The sequence below is a fragment of the Suricata suricatta genome, chromosome 2, assembly GCF_006229205.1.
Source record: "Suricata suricatta isolate VVHF042 chromosome 2, meerkat_22Aug2017_6uvM2_HiC, whole genome shotgun sequence".
Lineage (NCBI taxonomy): Eukaryota > Metazoa > Chordata > Mammalia > Carnivora > Herpestidae > Suricata > Suricata suricatta.
In genome coordinates, this window is record NC_043701.1 from 31,560,917 (window position 1) to 31,586,759 (window position 25,843).

The 25,843-nt window shown below is 39.1% G+C and overlaps 1 protein-coding gene and 1 long non-coding RNA gene across 2 annotated transcripts in view; one reads left to right on the forward strand and one right to left on the reverse strand.

Moving 5' to 3' along the window:
- CTTNBP2 (cortactin binding protein 2) overlaps positions 1–25,843 on the forward strand; it is a 154,948-nt gene that overhangs the window by 16,663 nt on the left and 112,442 nt on the right. The window lies entirely within an intron of this gene.
- On the reverse strand, positions 11,528–16,621 carry LOC115279966. Its single transcript, XR_003903599.1, has 3 exons — positions 16,325–16,621; positions 11,866–12,157; positions 11,528–11,707 (listed from the first exon to the last, which is right to left on the reverse strand). It is a non-coding gene; the product is annotated as an uncharacterized LOC115279966 (long non-coding RNA).

Here is a 25,843-nt window from a genome sequence, read left to right on the forward strand (position 1 = left end):
AGAGAGAGACACACACACACACAGATAGACAAACAGACAGACAGCCCTCGAGCTGAGGAAGGGCAGAGAGAGCCAGACAGAATCTGAACCAGGCTCCAGGCTCTGAGCTGTCAGCACAGAGCCCGACACAGGGCTCGAACTCACAAACCGTGAGTTTATGACCTGAGCTGAAGTAGGATGCTTAACCGACTGAACCACCTGGGCGCCCCCTTTTTAAAAAAAAAATTTTTTTTTAATATTTAGTTTTGAGAGAAAGAGAGTGAGCAGGCGAGCTGGGGAGGGGCAGAGAGAGACAGAATTTTTATTAGTACCTTCCTTAGTCAAAGGAAAACAAGGGCAAGAAGATGAAAATGCTATAATTATAATGTTTTAGGAGTCAAAATTGTCTTTTATCCTACATTTTACAGAGTCCGGCTTGCTGTCATTAGCATGAGTTTACATAAACAGTACTTGACAGAAACAATGAATTCCTTGGGCGGTCAGATCTAGATTTCATGTATGTCTTCTTTTTCCTTTTAGATTGGATAAATGAGAGTTAACAGTATTATAGACATGGCATTTCTTCCTTGTAACCTATAATCACTATAAAGCGACTATATAATACAGATTTTTGAGTATTATTTGCACTGAAACTTTAGAAATTTTAATATTTCTTTAGATAGAATGTATGTATAGTACTTGTATCATAGGGGATATCAACTGTAGAATTGTCTTATATAAGTGGCTGCAACAGAGAGACCCAAAGTATGGTAGACTAAGTAAGGTTATTCCTCACATACCATTCTGGAGGTGAGTGATCTGTGTTGGAGAGGTAGTTCTAAGCCACGTGGTTATTCAGAAGCCCAGATTATATCTATCCTACCTCTCCCCTTAGGGAATTAGCCTCATTGCCATGATTGAAACTGTGTCAGTGCCTTGTGCACATTCTAAACGTACGGTACAGGGGGCAAGGGAGGAAGTGAAGGAAAAGCAGCGTCATGTGCATCAGTGAGAACTTTTGTGGACACACCTAGCAGAGTGGGAGACTAGTGAATGGCTCTGGCTGGCTGGCTCTCTTCTAGTAATTGGAGGAAGGGAGAACTTTGGAAGACATATTACTAACCTAATGCAGCCCCTTGTCTTAGCTTAATGTTATAAAATATCCTGAAGTCCAGTGCAAGAAGATAGAGCCTTCCCTCCCTCCTTACTTCAAATATTTGTTTAATACCTATTGTGTACCAGATATAAAATGAAAGTTTGAAGTGAATATAAGTGGATATATATTATTATGCCAAAGCTGTGTGCATTTAGAAAACTGTTTACACCTTTATATAGTGAACAATAATTGTTCTGAGTAATGTCCTTTGGGGCCATGGTTTAGTTTTCCCAGTCTATGACTACTTATGTTCAGATTTTGCCTAGAATGATCCTCTTTTTGAAAAACCTGACCCATTCGTCGCATTCAAAGCTCAATGAAAAAAAATGTTTTGAATGGTTTTGCTTTCAAGCAGTTTGTCTTACCTGAGCCCTAATGACGTTTGGAGCTGGGTGTTTGTTGTCTTTGTTGTAAGAGAAGGGCTATCTTGTACATTGCAGTATGCTTTGCAGCAGATCTGGTGTGTCTACTCCCTGGGTGCCAGTAGCACCTCTGCAGTTGTGGCGGCCAAAAAGGTCTTCCCTTGGGGTACACATTCACCCCTGTATGGGAAACCCTGCTGTAAAGTAATACTGGTCAAGGAAATGCTATTTATGTACACTTCATTATAAGTACAACATCTGTTCATGATAAAAACTCTCAACAAAGTACATTTACAGGGAACATACCTCAACATACCTTCTTCTGTAAAAAGCCCACAGCTAACATCATTCAGTGGTAAAAGAATTGAGACCTTTTAAGATCAGCAATAAGACAAGGACGTCCACTCACCCCGTTCACCATAGTACTAGAAGTCCTGGCCACTGCAGTCAGATAAGAAAAAGAAAGAAAGCGTATCCAAGTTGGTAAGGAAGAAGTAAAATTTTCACTATTTGCAGATGACATGTTACTATACATAGAAAACCCTAAGACTCCACCAAAAAACTCCTAGAACTGATCAATGAATTCAGTAAGGTCATAGGATATAAAATCAATATACAAAATCTGTTGAATTTTTATTCACTAATAATGAAATGGCAGAAAGAGAAATTGAGAAAAAAATCCCATTTCCAATTGCACTAAAAATAATAAAATGCCTAGGGATAAACTTACCTAAGGAGATGAAAGACCTGTACTCTGAAAACTATAAAACATTGATGAGAAAATTGAAGACAACACAATGAAATGACAAGACCTTTCATGTTTACGGATTGGAAGAACAAATAATGTTAAAATGTTTATACTACCCAAGCAATCTACAGATTTAATGCAATCCGTATCAAAATAACACCAGCATTTTTCACAAACTAGAACAAATAATCCTAAAATTTGTGTGGAACCTCAAAAGACCCAAGATAGCCAAAGCAGTCTTGAAAAGGAAGAACAAAACTGATGGTATCAAATTCTCATATTTCAAGATCTACCACAAAGCTGTAGTAATAAAACAGGATGGTCCTGGGACACCTGGCTGTCTCATTTGGAAGAGTATGTGACTCTTGATCTCCAGGTTGTGAGTTCCAGCCCCATGTTGACTGTAGAGATTGTTAAAAAAAAAAAAAAAGTAAATAAACTTAAAAAAACCCCAAACAATAAGGTACTGGCGCAAAAGTAGACACATCGATCAATGGAACAGAATCAAAAACCTAGAAATAAACTCACAATTATATGGTCGGTTAATCTTCAACAAAGGAGGTAAGAATATACAATGGGGAAAAAGTCTCTTCAAAAAGAAGTGGTGGGAAAACTGGACCACATTCTCACATTATACACAAAAATAAAATGGATTGAAGATCCACGTGGGAACTCTGAAACAAAAACCAAACCAAAACAAAACAAAATCCTACGAGAGAGTATAGGCAGTAATTCCTCTGACATAGGCCATAGCAGCATTTTTTTCTATAGGTCTCCTGAGGCAAGGGAAATAAAAGCAAACATAAACTATTAGGACTATATCAAAATAAAAAACTAATGCACAACAAATGTAGCCATCAAAAAACTGAAAGACAACCTACAGAAGATATTTGCAAATGACATACCCAGTAAAGTATCCAAAATATAGAAACAACTTGAACAACTCAACACCAAAAAGAAAAAAATCTAATGAAAAATGGATAGAAGACATGAACAGACATTTCTCCAATGAAGACACACAGACTCATGAAAAGATGCTCAACATCACTCATCATCAGGGAAATGCAAATCACAACCACAGCCAGATATCACCTAATACCTGTGAGAATGGCTAAAATCAAAGACACAGTTTGGTAAGATGTGGAAAAAAAGGAGCCCTCATTCACCGTTGGGGGAATGCAAATTGGTGCAGCCACTATGGAAAACAGTATATAGGTTCCTTGAAAAGTACAGAATAGAACTACTATGTTATCCATTAATTCTACTGCTGGATATTTACCCAAAGAATACAAAATCATTCATTTGAAAATATATGTTTATTGCAGCATAATTTATGATAATCAAATTATGGAAACAGCCCAAGTATCCATTGATAGATGAATGATGTGTGTGTATGTACATAGGTATACAATGGAATATTAGTAATAAAAAAAGAACAAATCTTGCCATTTGCAACAACATGAATGAATCTAGAGGGTATAATACTAAGTGAAATAAATCAGTCAGAGAAAGACAAGTACCACATGATTTCACTCACATGTGGAATTAAAAAAAGAAAAAGAGACTAAAACCAGACTTTTAACTGTAGAGATCAAAATGATGGTTACCCGAGGAGAGGAGGGTGGGAGGGTACGTGAAACAGGTTTTGGGGATTAAGGAGTGCCCGTGTCCTGATGAGGACGGGGCAATGTATGGAAGTGTTCAATCACTATATTGTATGCCCGAAACTAATACAACACTGCATGTTAACTATAATGGAATAAAACCCCCCCACAAACACCTATTATTATGATAACAGTGATTTTTCTTTGAACTATTCATCTTCAAAACTAAAAATTTGAAAATGCCTATTTAAAAATTGCATGACTCTTTGAAAACACATTGCATTTCATTTAAAATGCCATTATTTAGTTTTATATGCAGAAATTAAATGCTTTACTTCTTAAATTAAAAAACTTTTATAATTGTATGACTCAGTGCTGCAATCTTCACATAGAACAAAGGCAATCTCTTTAAATAATTAAACAGAATAATGCTTCCATTCTAGTTTTGAAAGCAGCTACTGGAATACTACAGAGTACTGTAAGGATTTTCCTCATATGACATGTCTGCTAAATCATGATAAAAGAGTAATATTCTGGTTTCAGCTAAGTAAACATGCAGCCTTTTGTATTTCAAAACTCTCCTATGATTGCCGGCAATTGATTGACCAAAACATACCCTTTTTGTGCTGTTCATTTTAATTAACGAATGAATTAATTTGCTGAGCAGAGCTGAATTCATGAAAACATAAATTGTTTCCTTTTCTGTCTGCTGAGATAACGCCTTTGTTCCACGTCTGGAGAAAAGGACGAGTTGTTGACCATTGTGTGGTTTCTGCATGCAAATCGGTTTTCATAAAATGCAAATAGCTGATGATTCTTGAACAGCATTGCATTTTGTCCAGTAGGACAGACATAAGGAGACGTCAATTTTGATTCTTTTAAGAAATTTTATTTTCCCCGATGAATTTCCTATTAGTGAAGGAAAAAATATAGAATACTAGGCAAAAGAGGGCTTTTTTGTATATTAAGAAATGTTGATGGTGCTGTGAAAGCAAAATGTTTATCACTGCCATTTAATAAGTTACTGAAATCACTCAAGCAACATTTTCTTGCTGTTGATATTAATAAATCATTAGGACATCTGTGAGGACAAACTAACGCTTGTCCAGCTCAGCGATGTGCCATTTGTTTTACACTGGGTTTGGGATAGATTCAGAGTTATAAATGGATGAAATTCATCCATTATCATAATATGGGGGACTGTTCAATTAACAATTCCTCTTCAGAATTACTTCCTTGTGATCTGAGAATACAGGGTGTTCCTTGAGGCATTCTGATAACATTTTAACCCCATCATCTTAACACTCAATGGTGAAGATACAGGTCATGTGTTCTTATAATTTCATTTGCTGCATTTGATTGACTCCATGTCTTGATTAGAAGAGGAAGCAAGGATGTAAAGCAGTACTCAAAATTCTACTGTCTCTATGGTTGTGATTATTTTGGAATGAAGAGGTTTCAGCTTTTATCTTTTGCTTTTTGGAATCAAAATGTAAATAGGTATTGAACAAATGGAATAAGAAAGGAAAGTCTGCATTGTATAATTGAAATGATATTTCAGCAGGATGGAGATCTTTGAGGAGAAGGCAAAGGGATCCCTGAATCCATTCATTCAAAAGAAGTTTATATGTTTAGACATGTGCTGGGTTTCAAGGGTGGTGAACAACGGGCATGAATTCTTTCTCTTAGAGTCCAGTGGCAGAGAGTGACATTAAAACAGTAAACCAAAACATCAAAGTACAAATTATAATTACCAAAGAAAAGAGTGCCATGAGGAGAGAGATTGTACTAGATTGAGTCAGGAAAGTTCTTTCTGAGGAAGTGACACCCCCTTGAGTCTTGGAGGGGTATTACGAATCTAGTTGGAAGAAGACTCTTAGAAAGGGAGCAGTAAAAGGCCCCAAGAGAGGAAGGAGCTTGGCAGTTTATAGGAGCTGCCGGAAGTCAGAGAGCAATAGAGAATTGTACAAGATCAGATACAGAGCTAGGCAGGGGCCAGGCCAGGCTGAAGGGTGAAGGCCATGAGAAGGCCGTTGACTCTTAACATCCGGGTAGCCACTGAAGGGTTTAAGCTTGAGAATGCCAATGATTTGATAGGATTTTCTAAAAGATCATTTTAATAGCACAATCACATTGCATTTTATTTTTTGTATTAAAAAATTTAATTTATCAAATGTAAATATTTACTGTAAATATTTAAAATGTATCACCATTGTGAAGGGAAAGAATCGCAAAGGTCACCCTAGCTGCTAGGCAGGTAAACGTTTGTAGGAGAGCCAGAGTCAAGGCAGAACGTCATAGCGGTTTTCTGAGAAATGTGAATATCTTGGCTGCTTATAATTATTGCCCTTTAAGAAGACATGGAAAATGTGACTTTCGTCACTTAGCAGTGAACAGTATTTTTTTCAAAATGTTAAGATTATGGTTTTTAATTAAGGTGTTGAGCTTATTGATAAGGTAAGTTTTACATGTGAAATTTTTTAAAAGGCAGAAGTCTGTCTTCAGTTTGACTTTTCCCAATCCAGTTCATCCCACTTCAGTTTATATTTGTACGTAAAATGAGTTTTATAGTTAAAGGCCCTCTGCTTGGAGACTTTAAGATTTCTATATATTTCTAAAAACATATCTTTTATAAAATAAAATTCCTTTTTAACTTTGTCAAATAGGTTTGGATGGAGAGCAGAAGATGGCTTAACATAGTGCTAAAAGTGACCTAGTAACAATAAAAAATGTTCTCAACAGTGTCTGCATTTGTTCTGCTTGAGTGCATCCATTGTGGCCTGTCTTTTCATTTTTTTTAATGTTTTTTTTTTTTTTTTTTACGTTTTTTTTTAAATTTGTTTTTGAGAGACAGAGACTGTACTAGCAGGGGAGGGTCAGAGAGAGGGAGATACAGAACCTGAAGCAGGTTCCAGGCTTTGAGCTAACTGTCAGCACAGAGCCTGACGCGGGGCTCAAACCCTCAAACCGTGAGATCATGACCTGAGCCAAGGCCAAACACTTAACCGACTGAGCCACCCAGGCGCCCCAATGTTTCTTTATTTTTGAGAGAGAATGCAAGCAGGGGAGGGGCAGAGAGACAGGGAAACGTTGAATCTGAAGCAGGCTCCAGTCTCTGAACTGTCAGCACAAGGCCCAACATGGGGCTTACACGTACAAACCATGAGATCATGACTTGAGCCAAAGTTGGCTGCTTGACTGACTGAGCCACCCAGGTGTCCTCATTTTGGCCCGTCTTAAATGGACCATTGCAGGGCCTATGTTCACATGATTACTCTCTATGAAAGTAAAATAATAGATCTGACAAGCTCTTCAGCGGCCCTTAATACTTCTCATGAAACTATTCTAAAGAAAGGAAACCATGGATCGAGTTCTCTCTTGGTGTCAAGGACTGACCTGGGCACCTCACCCCTATCAAAGTGGAGGTGTAGCTCCTATATACGTTGGGTTTCAATGGTTAAAATTTTGCAGAGAGTAAACCCTGGGGAAGCTCTCAACTTATAAAGTGCATAACGTGATTTTGTATATTGAAACCTGAGCAACAATTGTTATGCACAGTAGAGGTTCATACTCGAGGAGTTAGGGGGAAAGGACCTTCTGTGTGCTGATGTCTGGGTATTACAGTCATTCTTCCTTTAAGCTGGCTTTTAAATTCCTAGGCTAAATGGGGCTGGGTGGATGTTTTAGTACCACATCTCTCTGACCTCAGTGCACAGTCATGGATTTGTTCAAATTGTAAGAATTAAGGAGACCATAGGCTGCAGCACCTAGCCCAAGGTCTGGCACATAGAGTCTTGGAAAAACTATTTCCAGTTGAATCTCCATCTTGGTGGAAAGACTTGGCCTTAAACTTTCTCCATCTCTTCACCCTTTGAAAATTATAGGACAGATCTTGGTCACCTGCTTTGTGTCTCATGAAATGGGCAGTGCCTCTTATTCTCCAGGATGGAACTTTCCTCAAGTGGGAGGGTACCAGATGGAAACTAAGTCAAATCTCTCTATTACTTTCTCTGGACAGCCAAGCCTAAAGCAAGTGGGTGCTGTGAGGCCTGAGTGCTTGGTGAGAGCAACTTGGAGATGGAAGTGATTTGGCAGGTTTGTCAAGAGAATGTTTTCTAAAGCAGAACTACCCCTACCCCGCAGGAGGGCTTAGGAATTGGGAAAGCTTCTAACATGTATTGGAAATTGGATAATATATATTAGTTTTTAAAATGACTTTTTAAGTGTGTAGGAATGGCATGATAAAAATATTAGACCTATGAATTACAAATACTTTTTGACTTGCTGGTCTGTTCTTCCATCTTATTTAGGCATCATATTCTTTATTATGTTAAATCTTTTATTTTTAGTGGCATTATTAACTTTGCATGAATAATTCTGTTTGCAACTACTTCTGTTCACAGCCACATAAAAATGAAAAGAGGGAGGTGGTTCAATCTTAAACTAAAACAATTTCTTTCCTACAACTTTCTTCCTCCACCTCATGATTGTGGGTTAGGCAGTAGGCAAACTGAAATCAAAAAAAGGGACAGTTGCATTTGGCATATGTTGCTCAGGACTGGTGAGGTTTGCTCCTGTTTCCAGTGGACTGAAGTTGGGGCAGGCCATGGAGATGAAATGAGACTTAACGTTGTGAGGTTTTTATTACGTGCCACTTCACATGTTTTATCTCCTCTCGTCTCTGTGAAATCCCCTGAGATCCATGATATCATACCCCACTTTAGGAATGGACAGACTCTGAGAATAAGCCATTTTCTGTCTGACTCCTAACTTTGACTCACAATTCCTCTGCTTTAAAGACAACTAGTAGATTCTTTACTTTAAACGCTGTGCATTCCCAGAACATTTCCCACACACCTGTAATCAATTGTAAATGTTAAAAGCTACACAGAAATTGAAGCTGCAGAGAAATTGTTATTCTTCAATGTTTAATCATTCATTTGCTGTTCCCTCCCTATTGACTGAAGGTAATTACAAACAGAAGGAAATCCTGCAAGACTTCTAAGATCATACTGAATGGCAATTATGATAATGTAGAAGAGCATCATTGATTTTTTAAATGTTTTCCTCTTGCTAGTTATCATACCAAATACAGAAAAATTTGCACTTCACTATAATTAGGATATTCTCATCTTCTGGAAGAGAACACATTGAAACATCTGAATGCTCAATGACCCATATTTACTCTAAGAAAATGAAGATTTGGGGGCGTCTGAGTGGTTTGGTTGAGTGTCCGACTCTTGATTTCTGCTCGGGTCATGATACCAGGGTTGTGGGATTGAGCTCTGTGTTGGGCTCCATACTGAGTAGATCCTGCTTGGGATTCATTCTCATTCTCTCTCTCTCTCTCTCTCTCTCTCTCTCTCTCTCTCTCTCTCTCCCCCTCCTTCCCTTCCTCTCCCCTCCCCACCGTGTGTCTTCTCTCTCTCTTTAAAAAATAAAAAAAAGGAAGATTTATAAAATGGATAAGGATGCAGTAGTCAAGGAACTGTCATTTCTATCTTTATTTTCCCACATTTTGGTAATTATTAAATCTGTCTCTTATAGTTAAATTTTATTTTTTACTTTTTTGATGTTCGATCTTTGTTTTTGTTTTATTTTCATTTGCATCTAAATATGGCATGTGGTTAATTGATTCATTACATAGAAATTTAGTTTGGTTCTCATGAAAATTTGTACTGATTTCCTGAGTTATATAATTCTTTGGTTTTTTTTTTCAGTCAGTAGAAGTTTCAGAGAATTTGTAAGGGTGGGTTATATAGTCAGAGTAATAATAAATTCACTACCAGTAAAAAGTTTAATATCCTCAATAATTAGCATGTTAAAATGCAGATATATCATTGTCCTTATTAGAAAGTCCAGGTTTCCTTTTATAAAGGCTAAATCAACAGAATCTAAGAGTTTTTAAAAAACATTATTATTGTTTCTTAAGATTCTATTTTTAAGTAATCTCTACATCCAGTGTTGGGCTCAAACCTATAACCCCAAGATCAAGAGTTATACACTCTACCCACTGAGCCAGCCAGGCACCCCTAAAAAGATTATTTTAAAAATTAAAAATTAATTTTAATGTTTATTTTTGAGAGAGAGGGACAGAGTGTGAGTGGAGGAGGGGCAGAGAGAGATGGACACAGACTCTGAAGAAGAGTCCAGGCTCTGAGCTGTTAGCACTGGGCCTGCCGTGGGGCTCAAACTCACAAACTGAGATCATGACCAACTGAGCCACCCAGGCTCCCCCTTACAAAGGTTATTTTAAATAAACCTCTAAATAATCCCTAAACATTAATTTGGAGTTGACAATGATTTCTCTGGATGAATCTCTCTCCATGAGTGACTGGAGATAAGTCTTGCATAGACCCTCTGGAAAGTGCATTAGACTTCCTCCTGTAGCGTCTTGACAGAAGAAGAAGCCGGGCTGGTGCACTGAGAAGGAACTCTCCATCCTCTCTGGTTGGCTAGGTCAGAGATTGCACGAGTTTCTGTGCCTGTCTGGGGGATGGTAAAAAGATGCAAGTTTGGTGTAGAGAGCTGATAGGTAACCCAATTAACCGAAGAACTTTGGAAACCCTTAATGGGAACTGTTAATATATTAAATTCTTAATGAGTTTAAATTTTAAACAGTTGAGGATTGAAATTCGCTGTAGGCTCTGAGTTAGGAAAGGATGTGACAAAAACAGTGTTTAAGGGAGATTATGTTAACCACTTTCGAAAGTAGATTGACAGAAAAAGGGAGAGAAGGGATCTGAGGAGGCAATTATAGTTGACATTTATTAAAGTACAGGTTCTGTAAAACTCTGAATTCTGGGCGATGGCTCTAAATGTAGGTGATCTGCTGTTGGGGAGTACTGCAAGGACTTGAATAGAGGAGAGGAGATTGCGAACAAAAATAACTCCTGCAGGGTAGGAGCACATTTTCTAACGCATGACAGCAGCCAGTAATTTCTAAAGCAATTTCAGCATCAGGATATAAACCCTTTGTATTTTGAAAGGATATTGTGTTTATGCCCCATGTGAATTCATGCTTAAATAATCAGCATCAGCTGCCGTTCTCCCAATAGCTCTTTTAGTGCTAGTCCTTCAACATTCACAACATTCACCCAACAAATATTTATGGAGTCGATTCTGTCTTGCCAGGTGCTGGGCACTGGGAAGAGACTATAAGCTAGAGAGTCCCTGTAGGAGAGGGGACCAGTCATGACTCATAAGTCCCATTCGTGATAAATGTAGCAAAGAACACTGAGAATATGTCCCATTACTGATATTTTTCTAAGACCCATCAGGGAGGGCCATGTAAAAATAGGATCAAAGTAAGAATACTAATAACTTAGCAAAGATTAACATTTTTAATGTATTTAATACAAGGAAAATAACCATGTTCTCTGATTTGTTCTTTACCTACTGTGTGTCCCTAGCTTTTGTGCAACTCCTCTCCAAAAGTTGTTTCTTTTTGGGTATCTGCTGCTCTGCTTTGTTTCCTGCTCTGTCCTTAGATGCAGATGGTGACCTCATGCATTTCTTGCTTTTCAAACCGGGTGTTAGTCTCCTCTATTTAGCATTATTGGGTTGAGATTACAAAGCAGTGCTGCTATTTGTACCACTGACCTTACAGAATCTTTTAAAGCCCCATTTATTACTTATATATATATTTTATTTATTAACTGCCAATTCCATAGTGTTCTGCCACAACTCTGGTGGGGGTTAGCGAGATGAAAACAAAGGTTGTGTTTTTCTTTACAATGAATTCTTTCCCAGGGAGTTCTGAGTTTACTCACAAAAAGAGCCCCTGGGAATATTTTCCCTCTAGAAATGTTTGAGTCTTGTGATGAATGCTCTAAGGCTCTAACCTGTGATCTCTCTCCTAGAGAGGAGAAAAAAAGAATGCAAAGGTAATAGCATGCCCTTTATCATCTGTTGTTATGCTACTAACCTGCTCCAAGACATAATGACTTTAAACAACATCATTCATTTTGTTCACAGCTCTGCAGTTTAGGCTGGGCTTTGGAGGGGACAGCTCACCATGTGCGCTTCACGTGGCAGTGGGGGTAGTGAGGGTGCTGGGAGATCTCCTTCCAAGATGGCTGTGTCCTGCTGGCTGTCTGCAAGGTGATCTGCAGGGACTGTGGCCTGGGGGCTTGAGTCCCTCTCCACTTCTTCCACTTGGGCTTCCTGGTCACAGTGTGGCTGGGATCCAACAGTGAGCATCTACCAGTTCCTTAAATCTGGGTCACAAAGTTACTTTGCATTGTATTCAGTGCATCAGGCAGTCATAAGGCGAAGATTCAAGGGGAAGAGATAGAGACTTGACCACCTAGAAGGAATGTCAGAGAATGTGGTGATAATGTTTTTAAAACTCCAAAAAACTGCTACTTGTCATTTACTGAGTCTTATCTGCCAGGAGTGCTTTTTAGCACTGTATGTGGATGATCTCATTTAATTCCCCACCAGCCTCCCTTGAAGGAGATACTATTCTTCTCTCACTTTCAGACTCATGGGTAAGTAACATGTTCTATGTCACCTAGCTGATAAGTGGGGAGCCAGAACTTGGACCCAGGGCTTGCTGACTCCAAGTGCATCTTCTTGACCGCTCTGCTATACAGCCTAGTGGAAGAGAGCTAGGTAATTGTTACCAAGTCCAATGCAATGTGTGTAATGCTTGTGTGTAAGAGTAAATCACAGATGAAAGGGTTCTAATGAAGATGAATTATGGATGCCTTCTCGGAAGAGGTAGCATTCCAGGAGTCTTTTGAAGAATGAGTGCATTAATAACTGGACAATGAGAAGTGGATGGGGGTCGGAAGGGCAGCATGGGCATAGGATCTATGTGTGCTCTGGGCATGGTGAGAAAGTAAGAGGGCCTGGAGCACAGGGTGATGGAGCGGGAGATAGGCCCAGCGTCATCAAGGAGGTTTTGAACATCAAACTGAAACATCGGTGTACCTCGTGTGACGGGGCAGAGTCCTTCGAGATTTTTTAACGGATGGACTATCGTGAGGCCTTGGTTCTTAAAGTATTTTCCAGACCAGGTGCATCAGCATCACCTAGGAACTTGCTAGAAATGTAAATTCTTAGACACCCCGCCCCCAAGACAAACTGCCTCAGAAACTCAGGGGATAGGACAGAGTACTCGGCGGTTTCACACACCCTCCAGCTGATTCTGATACATGCTTCACTCTAAGAACCGCTGACCTGAGGGGTGGCCATTTGTTGTAAAGCAGGTGTGTTTATGTAACAACATCAGGATACACTTAGAATCCCTATTGCTGATGAGAATCCCTGAAAGCTGGAAACGCTTTCTGCTCAGTAAGCAGAATGGCCAGCAAATTGGTGACTGATGGTGGTTCTAGTTGTAAAGAGATTTTGATGAGGAAAAGGCAGCCAACGGCTGCTCTCACAGCAGCCTCTCCAAAAGCCATCATTAAGTGCCTCAAAGTGACTCAGTCCAGACATGTTCTCAAAGAAGCCTGTAGAAATAGTGCTATAAAGGAGCTTTCTTGAATTGTTGGATTAAAATAAAATGTCAATTATTAAGACATTAAAAACTGTGAAATATTCTATTATAGTTGAGGTAATTTTTATTTACTTCTTACACCCGTAATTGTTCCACAGAGGATTTGAAGTGGCTTATAAGGATAAAAACAGCAAAATGGAAAAATAGGAGTGTGTGAAAATCAAGATTTAGGAACCAGAAGAGCGGTTTATAAACCTTATAGTCATATGATCCTTTCTTCTAATGAAATCTTGAGGCTCAGTACATAAAACTGAAGCTGAGCCCCTGAGTTGAAGCAAAATTTGGGACTGTAGGCTTCCTGATAGGGATACTAAAACAGGAACAGAGTGAGGTACTGGATGTGTGTTGTTCTTAAGGAAAACAGCATGGCAATTACTTCCTCAGAGAAGGCAAACTCCTGGTACTGAGGTCTGAAATTTTTGTTATGCGCCTTCAGATTGGAGGTATTGCAGAATGTGTGTTGTTTTTAACAATGTCCACATACAGTGTGATAGCTGGGTTGTGTATTATCCAAGGACATAATTGCGAAGTAGGACAGAGTTGCTGGGAGTGAAGGCAAAGTGGGTAGGGTGGTAGTGGGAGGGGGGGCAGGACAGCGTGCTTTTAAATGCACAGTTTTCTGATGCTCTCCTGTGAACTAGACATTCATTAGATCCTCTAAATAAACAGATGGGCTGCGTGACCTTCAGACCATTTGCCGGTGTGATCTTCTGTCATTTCCTGGTGTTCCTTGTTTAATTAGTTTAAGTGCATGTTTTTTTAGACTCAGCAAGGATATCAGTTATATTCAGATATGGTAAGACTGAAAAAATTTGAACATGGGAAACAAAGCATGGGAATGCTTGTACCTGTGTTTCCAAAAGAAAACGAGAGTTGATGTTAAACAATTTTGGCTTTTAACACTTTTTCTAAGGCTGTGCAATGGCTGCCTGTGACAGACATTTTTTATGTTATGACTTTGCGAATATACTTTGTAGATTAAGTACTGTTAGTTGACATTAAACATTATCCTCTAGCCCTGTAATGGTTTTGCGAAACATCTCGCCTGATCAAGGTACTTCAGTTTGGAAGTTCCTCAGTTTGAAAGCTTATCTGGTTTCCACACGCTTGGTTTAGGACTTTCCAGCTCCTTTTATTGTCCTGCTCCCCACGCTTTGCAAACCAGTTAATGCTGCATTTTTTTCTGGCACGCCTCAAATGGTTTACAATGTTACAAGCACTTTGATAGCCCTGTAATATAAATGTTGTTATTCATTTGTTGCTTCCTGCTAGTGAATTGTATATTGATTTTTATCCGGCCTGTGGTGTCTCTAAGTGGATAGTGTGTTTTTAAATTATAACTAACCAAGTATAACTTATGATAAACATTCACTACCATTTTTACTTCATAGCAAGTTAGGTTACCCTTTTACAATGAGAGTTTTAGTCCTGAGATAATATTAAATAATACAGGTATCTGTTCAAGAAAAAGAAAGTCACTGTAAAAGAAGCTAGCTTTTATATCTTGATACATTTAACAAAGGAGTGAAGATTATCAGACAGCCATAATGAGAAGCTTTTTAAGTTTTATTAGTAAAAAAAAGTTTATGAGAATTGAAAATTTAAGCTTTGTAAAATGCAACAGTTTTTGCTACAGGCTATTCAAATGTCTGTTCATTCGTCTTTGTCTTAACTTTGCAGATAGCATTGTGTGATGCTTTAAAGTCACAGCTTTTTAAAAAAATTTTTTACATGATTTATAGGACGTGTGGGGGATTACTATTTCTCTGTGCCTATGTTTTCCTTACTAATAACTGAGTTCTAATGCTTCATGTACCAAAAAGTTATACTACTTTTTCTTTATGGATACATATATTACTGGATTGTTAAATTTTGACTTAAAAATTGACCCATAATATTACCACCATAACAGAGTTGTAACCAGGTTATTTCAATATCGTTTTATATTCTCCATTTTTTTAATCTAGCATTTTACATATTATCAGTGTTTTGAGTGTTCATAAATTGTAGCCTTGTTGACTCAGTGTATTTCATATGGCCGAAGAACTACAGTCTAATTATTTTTCTATGTTCTCTCATCTATTGTCTTTCTGTTAGCTATATGAAGGGATGGTTTTCAAAATATTTAACAGCAGAAAGCCCACAGGTACCAGGATAGATGGTATCTGTTACGCCATCTTGATGCATACTGTTGAGCAAGAGATTTTCCTGTGGGTACCTTTTAGAAATATTTGAGCGTAGAAAGCCTTCTAAGGAGATCCACAGCACATTCAAAGGCATATTTACTTATAAAAATCTGTGTCTTCTTACTGCATCTTGGTAACACCTGCTAATGATTTTAGGCTGACTTATTCATGTAGCATGAAACCTGTAATTTAAGTGGGAATGGTTTTAAATGACATAATTTATGAGGAATTTTAACAGTTCTATTATTTAACATGTATAATTTCCCCTAATTATTAAAGCAATAAATGTTCTTTGTAGTATCTTAAAAAGGCATAGAAAGATATTCCCATCATGCAGAAGTAACCATTTTTCTCTGCATAAATGAACATAATATATGTCTCTCAAAAGAAGATCACGCTCTACATAGTAATCTGGGCAACCTGTGCTCATAATACACTGTAAACATATTGCCAGATGCTCTTAAACGTTGTGACTTTTAATCACTGCACGTTATGGATTTAACATGAACCATCAGTGGTCCGAAATGTCACCCTCTTAGACCTCATGAGGTGCTGCTGCAGTTCCTCCTCTGAAGATTCCCCCAGTTCACTTGGCAAACACCGGATACAAGTTAAATTCAACTCTCTGCCTACTTCATGCCCGCACAAGTAGGCTTAGACAGGCTGGAGAAAAACCACCCAGCCTGGCTGGCTGGTCTCACTTTAAATTCGCAGGTGTATCATCTTGTGGACCCTCTGTGCTGCTTGGCACTTAAATCACATTTCCTAGCACTTGACTCACCCGTTCCCCCAGATTGTTTCGCACTTTGTCTTCTGAGACCTTCCTTCACCTCCTCCCTTTGCTTCATTCTCAGCTGCTTTCAATGTCACAGAGAGCCAGAAGCAATCAGAACTTCCGCACTCTGTCACAGTCACCTCGCTCAGTTCACATTCTCCTGTCTTCTCTCACAGAGAACAGACGTGTGGGCTCAGGTTTGGCTGGCACTGTACACCAGATTCTGAACCTTCCCAAATATTCAGGGACATCTTCAACTATACCACCCTTCGGTGGCATCAGATGTTTCCTTCAGTTGACCCCTTGGCTCCTGCATTTTCCCCCCATTACAGCACACCTCCTTGAAATAGTTGTCTACTAGCTGATGCCATCCCTTGTTCTTCTGTTCTCCTTGGTCTTAGTCTCATCAGGCTTTTTCTAACACTATTCAAACTAAAAGTCAATCCATTCTTGTAGTTGCCAGTAGAAGAGAACAAAACAAAACAACTTCAGTGAGACTTGCTTCCTCTTTTTTTCCTCTACCTACATCCAACCTCTCTGCAAATCTGGCCCTATAGAGTCTGACTGCTTCTGACCATCTCCACCGACAGTTCTCTGTATTGGTTCCTGTTGTTTGTCTAGGTCCATTTGGGCAGCTATAACAAAAATACCATAGATTGGAGGACTTTAACAACAAACATTTCTCATGTTTGTGAAGGCTTGGAAGTCCAAGATCAAGATTCAGTGTTTGGTGAGAGCCCACTTCTTGGTTTATGACCTCACATGGTAGAAAGGGGCAAGGGAGCCCTTCCATTCATGAAGATTCCACTGTCTTCACCCAGTCACCTCCCAAAGGCTCTGGCTCCAGATGTCATCACCTTAGGGATTAGGTTTCAACATATGAATTTAAGGGGACATAAACATTTTATAGCACTACTATAACAAAATTATCACAAACTTCGTGGCTTAAAAGGAACACACATTTATTAGCTTATAGTTCTGGAGGTCAGAAGCATAAAATGGGTGGTCAGGGCTCATTTCCTTCTGGAGGGTTTGTTGGAGAGAATGTTTCCTTGTCTTTTCTCACTTCCAGAGGCTTCCTGTGTTCCTTAGCTTGTGGTCCCTTCCTCCATCTTCAAAGCCAGCTATGTAGTAAGTAGTGTCTCCTCTCTCCTCACCCTCCATAGTCACATCTCCTTCTGACACTTATGTTTCTCTCTTTCAAGGACCCACATGACTATTCAGCTCATGCACATGATCTTGGATAAGCTTCCCATCTCAGTATCCTTAACTTAATCCTATCTGCAAAGTCCCCTTTGCCAGATAAGGTAATTGAAGGTTCCAGAGGTTAAGAACTCCTTGGGGGTAAATATTCTGCCGACTGAAACCCTCTTGCCTGGGTTGTTTCAGCAGCCTCCTAACTCGTCCCCCGTTTCTGCAGTGGCCACACCGCAGTCTGTGTTCTCCAGAGCAGCTAGAGTGCTCCTGGTAAAACAGAGCATGCCATCCTTCGGCCCACAGTCTCTTAGCGGTCTCCATCTCTGAGGTAGGGGCCTTTCAGTAGCCTCAGCGCTACATGGTACCTGAACTCCTGTCTCTACTACCCTTTCCTAGTCCCTCTCCTTATTCCTCTGCAGCCCTGCTGGCTCCCTTGCCAGCTTCAGTTTTGGGGCTCTTGTATTTGTTTTCTCTGCCTGGATAGCCCTCCTGAACGGACCTTGGCACTCTCCCTCACCTTTGTAGGTCTTTGCCGCAATGTCTCCTTAGGCACTCCCTGACTGTCCTATTTTACGTTCTCACTACTGTTCGAATCTATCACAGGCAGCCCTGTCCTCCTTGCTTGCTTTCTTTAGTCCCATTGCATTTATTACCATTTCATATGCTATATATTTTTAGATGCTTAACATATTTTCATGTTGGTTTTTATTTTCCCACAAGGATGTTAAACTGTGAGGGCCAGGATTTTGTTTTGTTCACGGTTATTGAATAAATGGATTTAGATTGACTTCAAATTTTCCTCTGTGAAACACAGATGCATCTTTTTTGTTTAAAGTGCCTATTTATTTTTGAGAGAGAGAGAGGGAGACAGAGGATCCGAAGTGGGCTCTGTCTGCGCTGACCGCAAAGAACCCAGTGTGGGTGAACTCCTAAAATGTGAGGTCATGACTTAAGCCCAAGTCAAAGGCATGTGATTTCTGGTGGGAAGAAGTTCTACCAAAAGACCTTAGCTTTGTATTTGAGATTTACTTTATCCCTGGAGAGGTGTCAATCCTTTTAGGGTCCTGAGCCTACCACTACTGTGACATTTGATATTTGAGAGTTGCTATTCTCATTAACCTTCTGGTACAAGTGGGTGTAGAGGCCTCTTTATTCTCTGTAGCAAAACTGATATAAGGCAAAAATGTTCCAGAAGACTTAAGGAAAGGGTGGAGATGAAAGGAAAATGAAGAGTGTTCTAAGTCCAAGAGATCAAAATGTTTTTTGTAATAACAGTAGACATTATTATCTTTTCCCACTCTCATCCTGTCATGAGTACAGATGGGAGTATTCCCGAGCTGATGTGACACATGATTTTGCAACAGATCAAATGAAGAAGCAGATATGATAGGCTGGCTATTTTCTATTAAAAGGGATATTAGAGCCATTTGCAGAAGTATAAAATAATGCCATTTTTCTCGCTTTGGTTTGGAAACTATAATGATTTTCCCATAAAAACATGTTTATGTTAACATGCAGTGTGTTTATGGTTTTGAAATTAATTTAAATTTTCTCAGTTTTAATTTCTTAAAAACAATTTTTTAAATCTTAATTTATTTTTGAGAGAGCAACAGAGTGCAGGCAGGGGAGGAGCAGAGAGAGAAGGAGACACAGAATCCGAAGCAGGCTTCCGACTCCAAGCTATCAGCACAGAGCCTGATGCGGGGCTCGAACTCACGAGCCATGAGATCATAACCTGAGCCAAAGTTGGATGCTTAAGCAACTGAGCCAACCAGGCGCCCCTCTTAGTTTTAATTTCTAATAAGAGAAATGGCAACAGCTGTAATCCACATAAACAAGTTATTTGGGTCTTTGATAATTTTTAAGAGTAATCATGAGACCAAAAAGTTGGAGAACCGCTGGTCAGATCATTGGCTTTTGAAATATAACTTGCTCATGTTCAGCTGTGTCCTGCCTACACCTGTTGTTCCTCTGAACCCCACACTGAGCAGTCTCTCTTGATTGCATAAGGTTTGCCCTTATAATTCATATTTCCTGCTGGAAAACACAGCTTTCCCCATTGGCAATGGAAATAATTGCCCACAGGAGAATCCCAGACTGCTTTCCAAAGCGCTAGAACCGTACTCTGCTGCTGAAGCAAGCTGTAACCATATAAGATGACTCTGCAGTATCCGGGGTATGTGCTTATAGATTATGCACCTGTGTGATAATAGTTAAGGTGTGTGAGGAGGACATCGTTGGGGGGAGGGAAATAACTTACTCATATTTGATCTTGTGATGTGCTTGGCCCCACCCTGATGCTGGGGGATGCTGATGGGAATCAGAAATGGCCCTTCTCCCTTGATTCTTTGACATAGGAGTTGGTTGTGACCCAGGGTCCTACTCTTCACAAAGGTAGTTTTACCCCCATCTAGGCTATTTCTGGAACTAGAAATATTTGAAAGCCTATGGGTTCAATAAACTTGTGTTACTTAGTTACGGTGTTGTACTTTTCAGTCTTCAGAATCTTTAAAATATTCCGTTTATGGAATATATGAACAGGTGTTCATGTGTGTATGTATATATATTTGTGTGTGTGTATATATACACATATACATATATGTGTGTTAATTTTTATATTCCATGTAACTTAGGAAGAGTGAAACTTTCAGAGTCAGAATAATTTGAGTTGTAACTTTAGAAGTTGAGTGTAATCAGATTTGATGATTGGGTCAGTATAATTTGTTATTGGAGTAATTAATGATCATAAAAGTATTTGACAGGTCAAGGTTGTTTTTAAACCCATCTTAAGGTGATTTTGTTGAAGTAAAGTTGTGTTACTCCGTGGGACCTGAGGTAAGGTGCTGTAGATGATAAACTGAGGTATGGTAGTGTGAGGCGCTTAGGCTGGGGTCCGGTCACTGACAGGACCAGAGTGGGGAAGAATTAGGATCGGGCTCCACTCTACTATGAGACTCCTGGAGGCAGTGATTTGACCTGATTTCTTCTTGAGGTAGAAGTAGCATTATCAAATTAATTGTGTGGCTAGAATGCTCGTAAGAGCACATTGACCGGTAAAGTGGGGGCACCTGCGTGGCTCAGTTGATTAAGCATTTGACTGCAGCTCAGGTCATGATGTTGTGGTGTGTGGGTTCAAGCCCCTCATCGGGCTCAGAGCCTGGAGCCTGCTTCAGATTCTCTCTCTCTCTCTCTCTCTCTCTCTCTCTCTCTCTCTCTCTCTGCTCTTCCCCTACTCATGCATGTGCAAGCATGCTCTTTCTCACTCTCTCTCAAAAATGAATAAACATTAAAAAAATAAAAATAAGGCTAAACTATTTGGATCCCCTTAAAATGAATAACATGCTAGCACATTAAAAGTAATAATTTGTCATGTTATAAGTGTGTTGAAATGTTGCATTTATTCTAATCCCTTTAAGCTGTTACTAGAGAATGTTACTAACCTACTAGATGCAGTATTAAGGCAGTTCTGTGATATTAATACAGAGCTTTGGAATTAAGTTCAGACTTTGCCTTTATTAGCTATGAGACTTTAGGAAATGTCTTCCCATTCCTTAAATCTCATTTACCACTTTGACAAATGGCGTATAAATACCTATCTTAATGTGGTTGCCAGGATTTAATGAGGCTAAATATGTAAATTCTAACAGCTAACGGTTACCTGACTCTCATGATGTAGACAGGAAGAGGGGGTGGGGGAACAAATTGTGGGGGAAAAAATTGCTAATTGTGCTGAGATTTTGTACCAAGAGATTTATAGGTAGGTTCCTACTTTAGATAAGGTGATTAGAGAAGGCCTTAAAATGAATTTTAATGTTTCTTTGGGAAATGACCATGAACCTGTGGAAATTGCATTTTGGGGGATTTTTGTTTAAAAGTGCCCATTTGGAATGTTCATATACATTACTAAACAAAAATATAGAAAACTCTGTAAAGAGGTGAAGAAATTCTGAATAATAAAATGTTACAGTGCTTCCCAGGTGCTACATAAACACATATTATTGAAGATTTATAAGAACAAGTCTAGAGAAACTATAATAAGTCCTGAAATCTTTATCCTGGTGCAGGTTTCTCTCCAAACTTTATATGCCACTATTTTCATTAATATTTTTGTAAAGGCAAAATCAAAAGCAATATATAATAATTGAATCCCTGAAATGAAATAGTACATTTTTCAAGCTAGATCCCTTGTTAAACAGCTGATCATTTGTTTGGAAAAAAAAACCCCAAAAACAAAAAGCCTGAATTCAGATTTATAAATCCTTTTAATAACTAGAAGGGATTTCAAAGATTGAGCCTGTAGTTAATGTACAGTTCACATGTTCATGAATTTTTTAAATTTTTCTGTTCGTTTCTGTAATGATTGAATAGTATATGAAGAGAAGGATTGCCTGTGATCTAAATTATGCCCTCAAGGCATCAGATATCACCTAAGGCTCTTTGATGATAACAACGTTAGCATTACAGACCACACTCATGTGTTGTGTATGTATTCTTCATAACATGCTCCGTTTTACTAAATGGTAACCTGGAGCTCAGTGTGTTAACTCTCCAGTGGTCTTAGTGGCAGAACTCAAATCTTTTGGCTCAAAGTCTAGTTTTCTCCCATTTCACCATGATTGTTGCTAAACCAAGAATAGGTGATGAAGCTTGGAGGATTTGTAGACAGCATTAAACCATTCGTTCATTAGGTGCTACTGAGCATCTTGTTAATGTGGTACTTACCTCTACGTTGAATCTGTGTATTTTCCCTCAGGAAATTGTATCCCTTAGGCCACTATTTCACTTATCTATTGCCATATCACAAACTACACCCAGATTTCCTGATTTTAAATGCTGATTTGTTCCTTTCATGGTCTTTGTAGGTTGGCTGGCCTCAGCTGGGCTACTGTTGGGGATAGGCTAGTAGGGTGGGGCTGAGAAGGCAAAGGTCAGATGAAGGAGGACCTTGTTGGCCACAGCCTGAGGTGGATGGCCACCTTACTGGTGCCTCCAGACCATCCTTTATATAGAGGTAGTTGGTAGAGAGATTGGTCAAGCAAATGACAGGAAGACTATAAGAGCGAAAAAGGTAGCCAGGGTGTACCAGGAGAGGAGAAACAAAAATTGGAAAGAATCTGGAACAGATTTGTCAGTGAGGGTTAGTGGTGGTGACATTAACATTTATTAGGCTTACAGATGTTAACAAGTGACCATTTTGTTGTAATTGTTGGTATTGTCATTACAAAAGTGTGGAATTTAGTGCTTTGTTACTGAGAAATTTTGGGGTTGCAAGGGACAGAAACCAAATAGCTCCCAAGAATATATTGGCTCATGTAAATGAAAAATTACAGGAGTAAGCCTAGTTTTTAGGAACGGCTAGCTAGACTCAAGGAGTCAAATGATGTCAATCAGAACTTAGCCTCACTCTCTCCGTTTTTCAACACTGGTTTCTTCAGGTTAACTCTTCTTAGGCAAAAGACTGGCCCTGTTTTCTCTGAAAAGTACAGCACTGGTAGAACTGGAGAATTAAGGCACCTTGTACAAGAATTACATTTATTAACCCTCTCAGTATTCTTAAAGATCACTCTCTTCAGTTTTATAAAAAGAAATATGTGAAGAAAAAAACCCATGAAATGATAAAAATTTCAGCTCTACATAGCTATTAGAATGACCAAAGGCCAAACAATGAGAACACTAAATGCTGGTGAAGATGTGGAGCAATGCCCTGCTAGTGCTAATGCAAAATGGTGCAGCCACTTGGGAAGACAGTTTGGAGGTTTCTTATAAAACTAAACCTACTCTTACCATACAATCCAGCAATCACATTTCTTGGTAATTAGCCATAGGGCTTAAAAACTTATGTCCATACAAACACTTGCACAGGGATCTATAGCAGCTTCACTCATAACTGCCCAAACATGGACACAACCAGGACGTCCTTCAGTAGTGAATGGATAGACAGTGGTACATAGACAATGGTGTATTATTTAGTGTTAAAAAGAAATGAGCTACCAAGCTATTGGGAAGATGTGGGGAAACCTTAAATGCATCTTACTAAGTGAACAAAGCCAAAGCCAATGTGAAAAGGCTACATACTGCATGATTTGAAGCATATGACATTATGAAAAAGGCAACATAGAGTCAAAAGATCAGTGGTGTGGCAGGGGTGAGGAGGTCGAGATGGATGATTAGGTGGAGCCCAGAGGGTTTTTGGAGCAGCAAAGCAGCTCTCTGTGACACCCTAATGATGGATGGATGTTATACAATTGTCCAAACCCTTAGAATGTACAAGACCAGGAGAACCCTAAGGTAAACTATGGACTTTGGTGCTGATAATATCAATGTGGGTCCATCAGTTGGAACAGATGTACCACTCTGGTAGGTGGGTGGTGGTGGGTGTTGGTAATGGGAGAGGCTATGCATGTGTAGGGGCAGGGTGGGTGGGAAATCTCTGTACCATCCTCTCAATTTTGCTATAAATCTTTAAAGAGTGCTTTAAACAAATAGTCTTTAAAAAGTTTTTAGTAGTAGCTCTTAGCTTGCTAATCCAAGGATGTGACTTGTGCTTAAAACTTGAAGTAAATGGAGGAAGTAGGAGAATTAGTCTCGGTAATGAAGCATCCTTTAACCAGTGCTGCAGTCTAGACTTAGCCTGAGTAATTTATAAGTGGTGTATAATTTATCCTCTCTCATTGAGCGTGATGGAACTGAACACTGGTCATTGTGTCAGTTAACATGCTATATGCACTGTATGTTAAGTGTCTCCTTAAGCCCTTCAGTAAGCCTATGACCTTAGGTATTACAATCTCGAGAGACTGAGGCTTAGGGTGGTTAGCAACTTCACAGAGGCCAAAGAGCTAGGAAATTTTACCACCAAAATTCAAATCCAGGCAGTTGGAAACCAGAGTGTCCATTCGGGACTGAATTATGTGGCTTTGCATCTCTAGAATCTCCAGTTTCTTTCCAAACGCTCAACCAGACCCTTTAGCCTTAAGCACGATGAGCCATGTGAGTTGGTGTGCTTTTCATGTGGACAAGACACACTGCTAACTTACTGTGCCAACCTTGGGGCTGAGAGGGAAGATGGCTCCTGCAGCGACTTTTCAAAGCCACCTTGACTGCCCCTCTGTGGGAGGCCTGTTGGTTAGAGCACCATCCATGCACCCATGCACCGCAGCTGGCCTGCTTAGGTTCACAGTCCCACCCAAGGAAGTAAGCACCGGAAGCCATTTTTCCTTTTATTGATACTGGCAATTACCTGAGGAGAGTAGGAAAATTGGAATGCCGTTGCATAACTGAGGCATTTCCAAGAGGCATTGCTAAATAAACAAAGCCTCAACCTTTTTTGCTTATGTAGCTTCTGAAGGGTCAGAGTTATTTTATTTTGAGGACACAAGTAAACTCAACCTAGCACCTTCCCTGTGGACCAAAGAATTAGTCTGTGTATTTGTGCTCAAAACAAAATAGAACATGTTATGGCAACCCATCCCTTGCAGAAAGCAGTAGACTTGAATGGTCATAGTGAGATTTCTCCAAATGTTAAGATATTTATGATCAACACTTGAAAAAGTAATGTTTGTTCATGTTTAAATCTTAATTTTTATAGTTTTTTAAATATACTGATGTAAATAAATACTCTTTACCTCAGACAGGTACTTACCTTGATCTAACCAATTTAACCAATCTTAAATTGCCTTTCATGAGGAAGAAATGAGAGATCAGCTTATTTAGATCTTTGCTTTTATCATTTCCTAACCGGAGTGAATTATAAAAGAATCTTAAGGACGGAGATAAAAGGGAAATTAGCATAAGTTCCTGGTTCAGAATTAGATTGTCTTATTTTTTTTTTTGAAGGCACTGTATTGTTGATTCTAAGCTTATATCACACACCCCTAGCCAAATATATTTAGGAAAATAAATTCCAGAGTCAGTCCATTGGTTGGGCCACCATTAAGATGTTATCTCTATTTTTTTTTTTTTTGGACAGGGTGTAATTTAAATGAGATTAAATTGTGTCTAAAGTTTTACTGATTAACCTTTTGTTCTTCTAGCTGGAAATTCTTAATTGGAATGTTTGATTTCAAAGCAACAAAGCTGGTCATTAGCACTATTCAGTACTGACACTACTGATGTACAATTCATAAATAATTGATTGTTTATTGTATACAAGGCTCAGTGCTCATGATAAAAGTCTCCTTGCAGTTGATATCCTGGCTTTGGGGAGGGGAGGGGATGGGGAGAGTTAATAACTCAGTTGTGGTGATACAGAAATGTTTGGGTAGGAGCCACATACATTGTATAGTGGGAGCACAAAGAGAAAGGTTCAGCACTGGACCGAGGGAGTCAGAA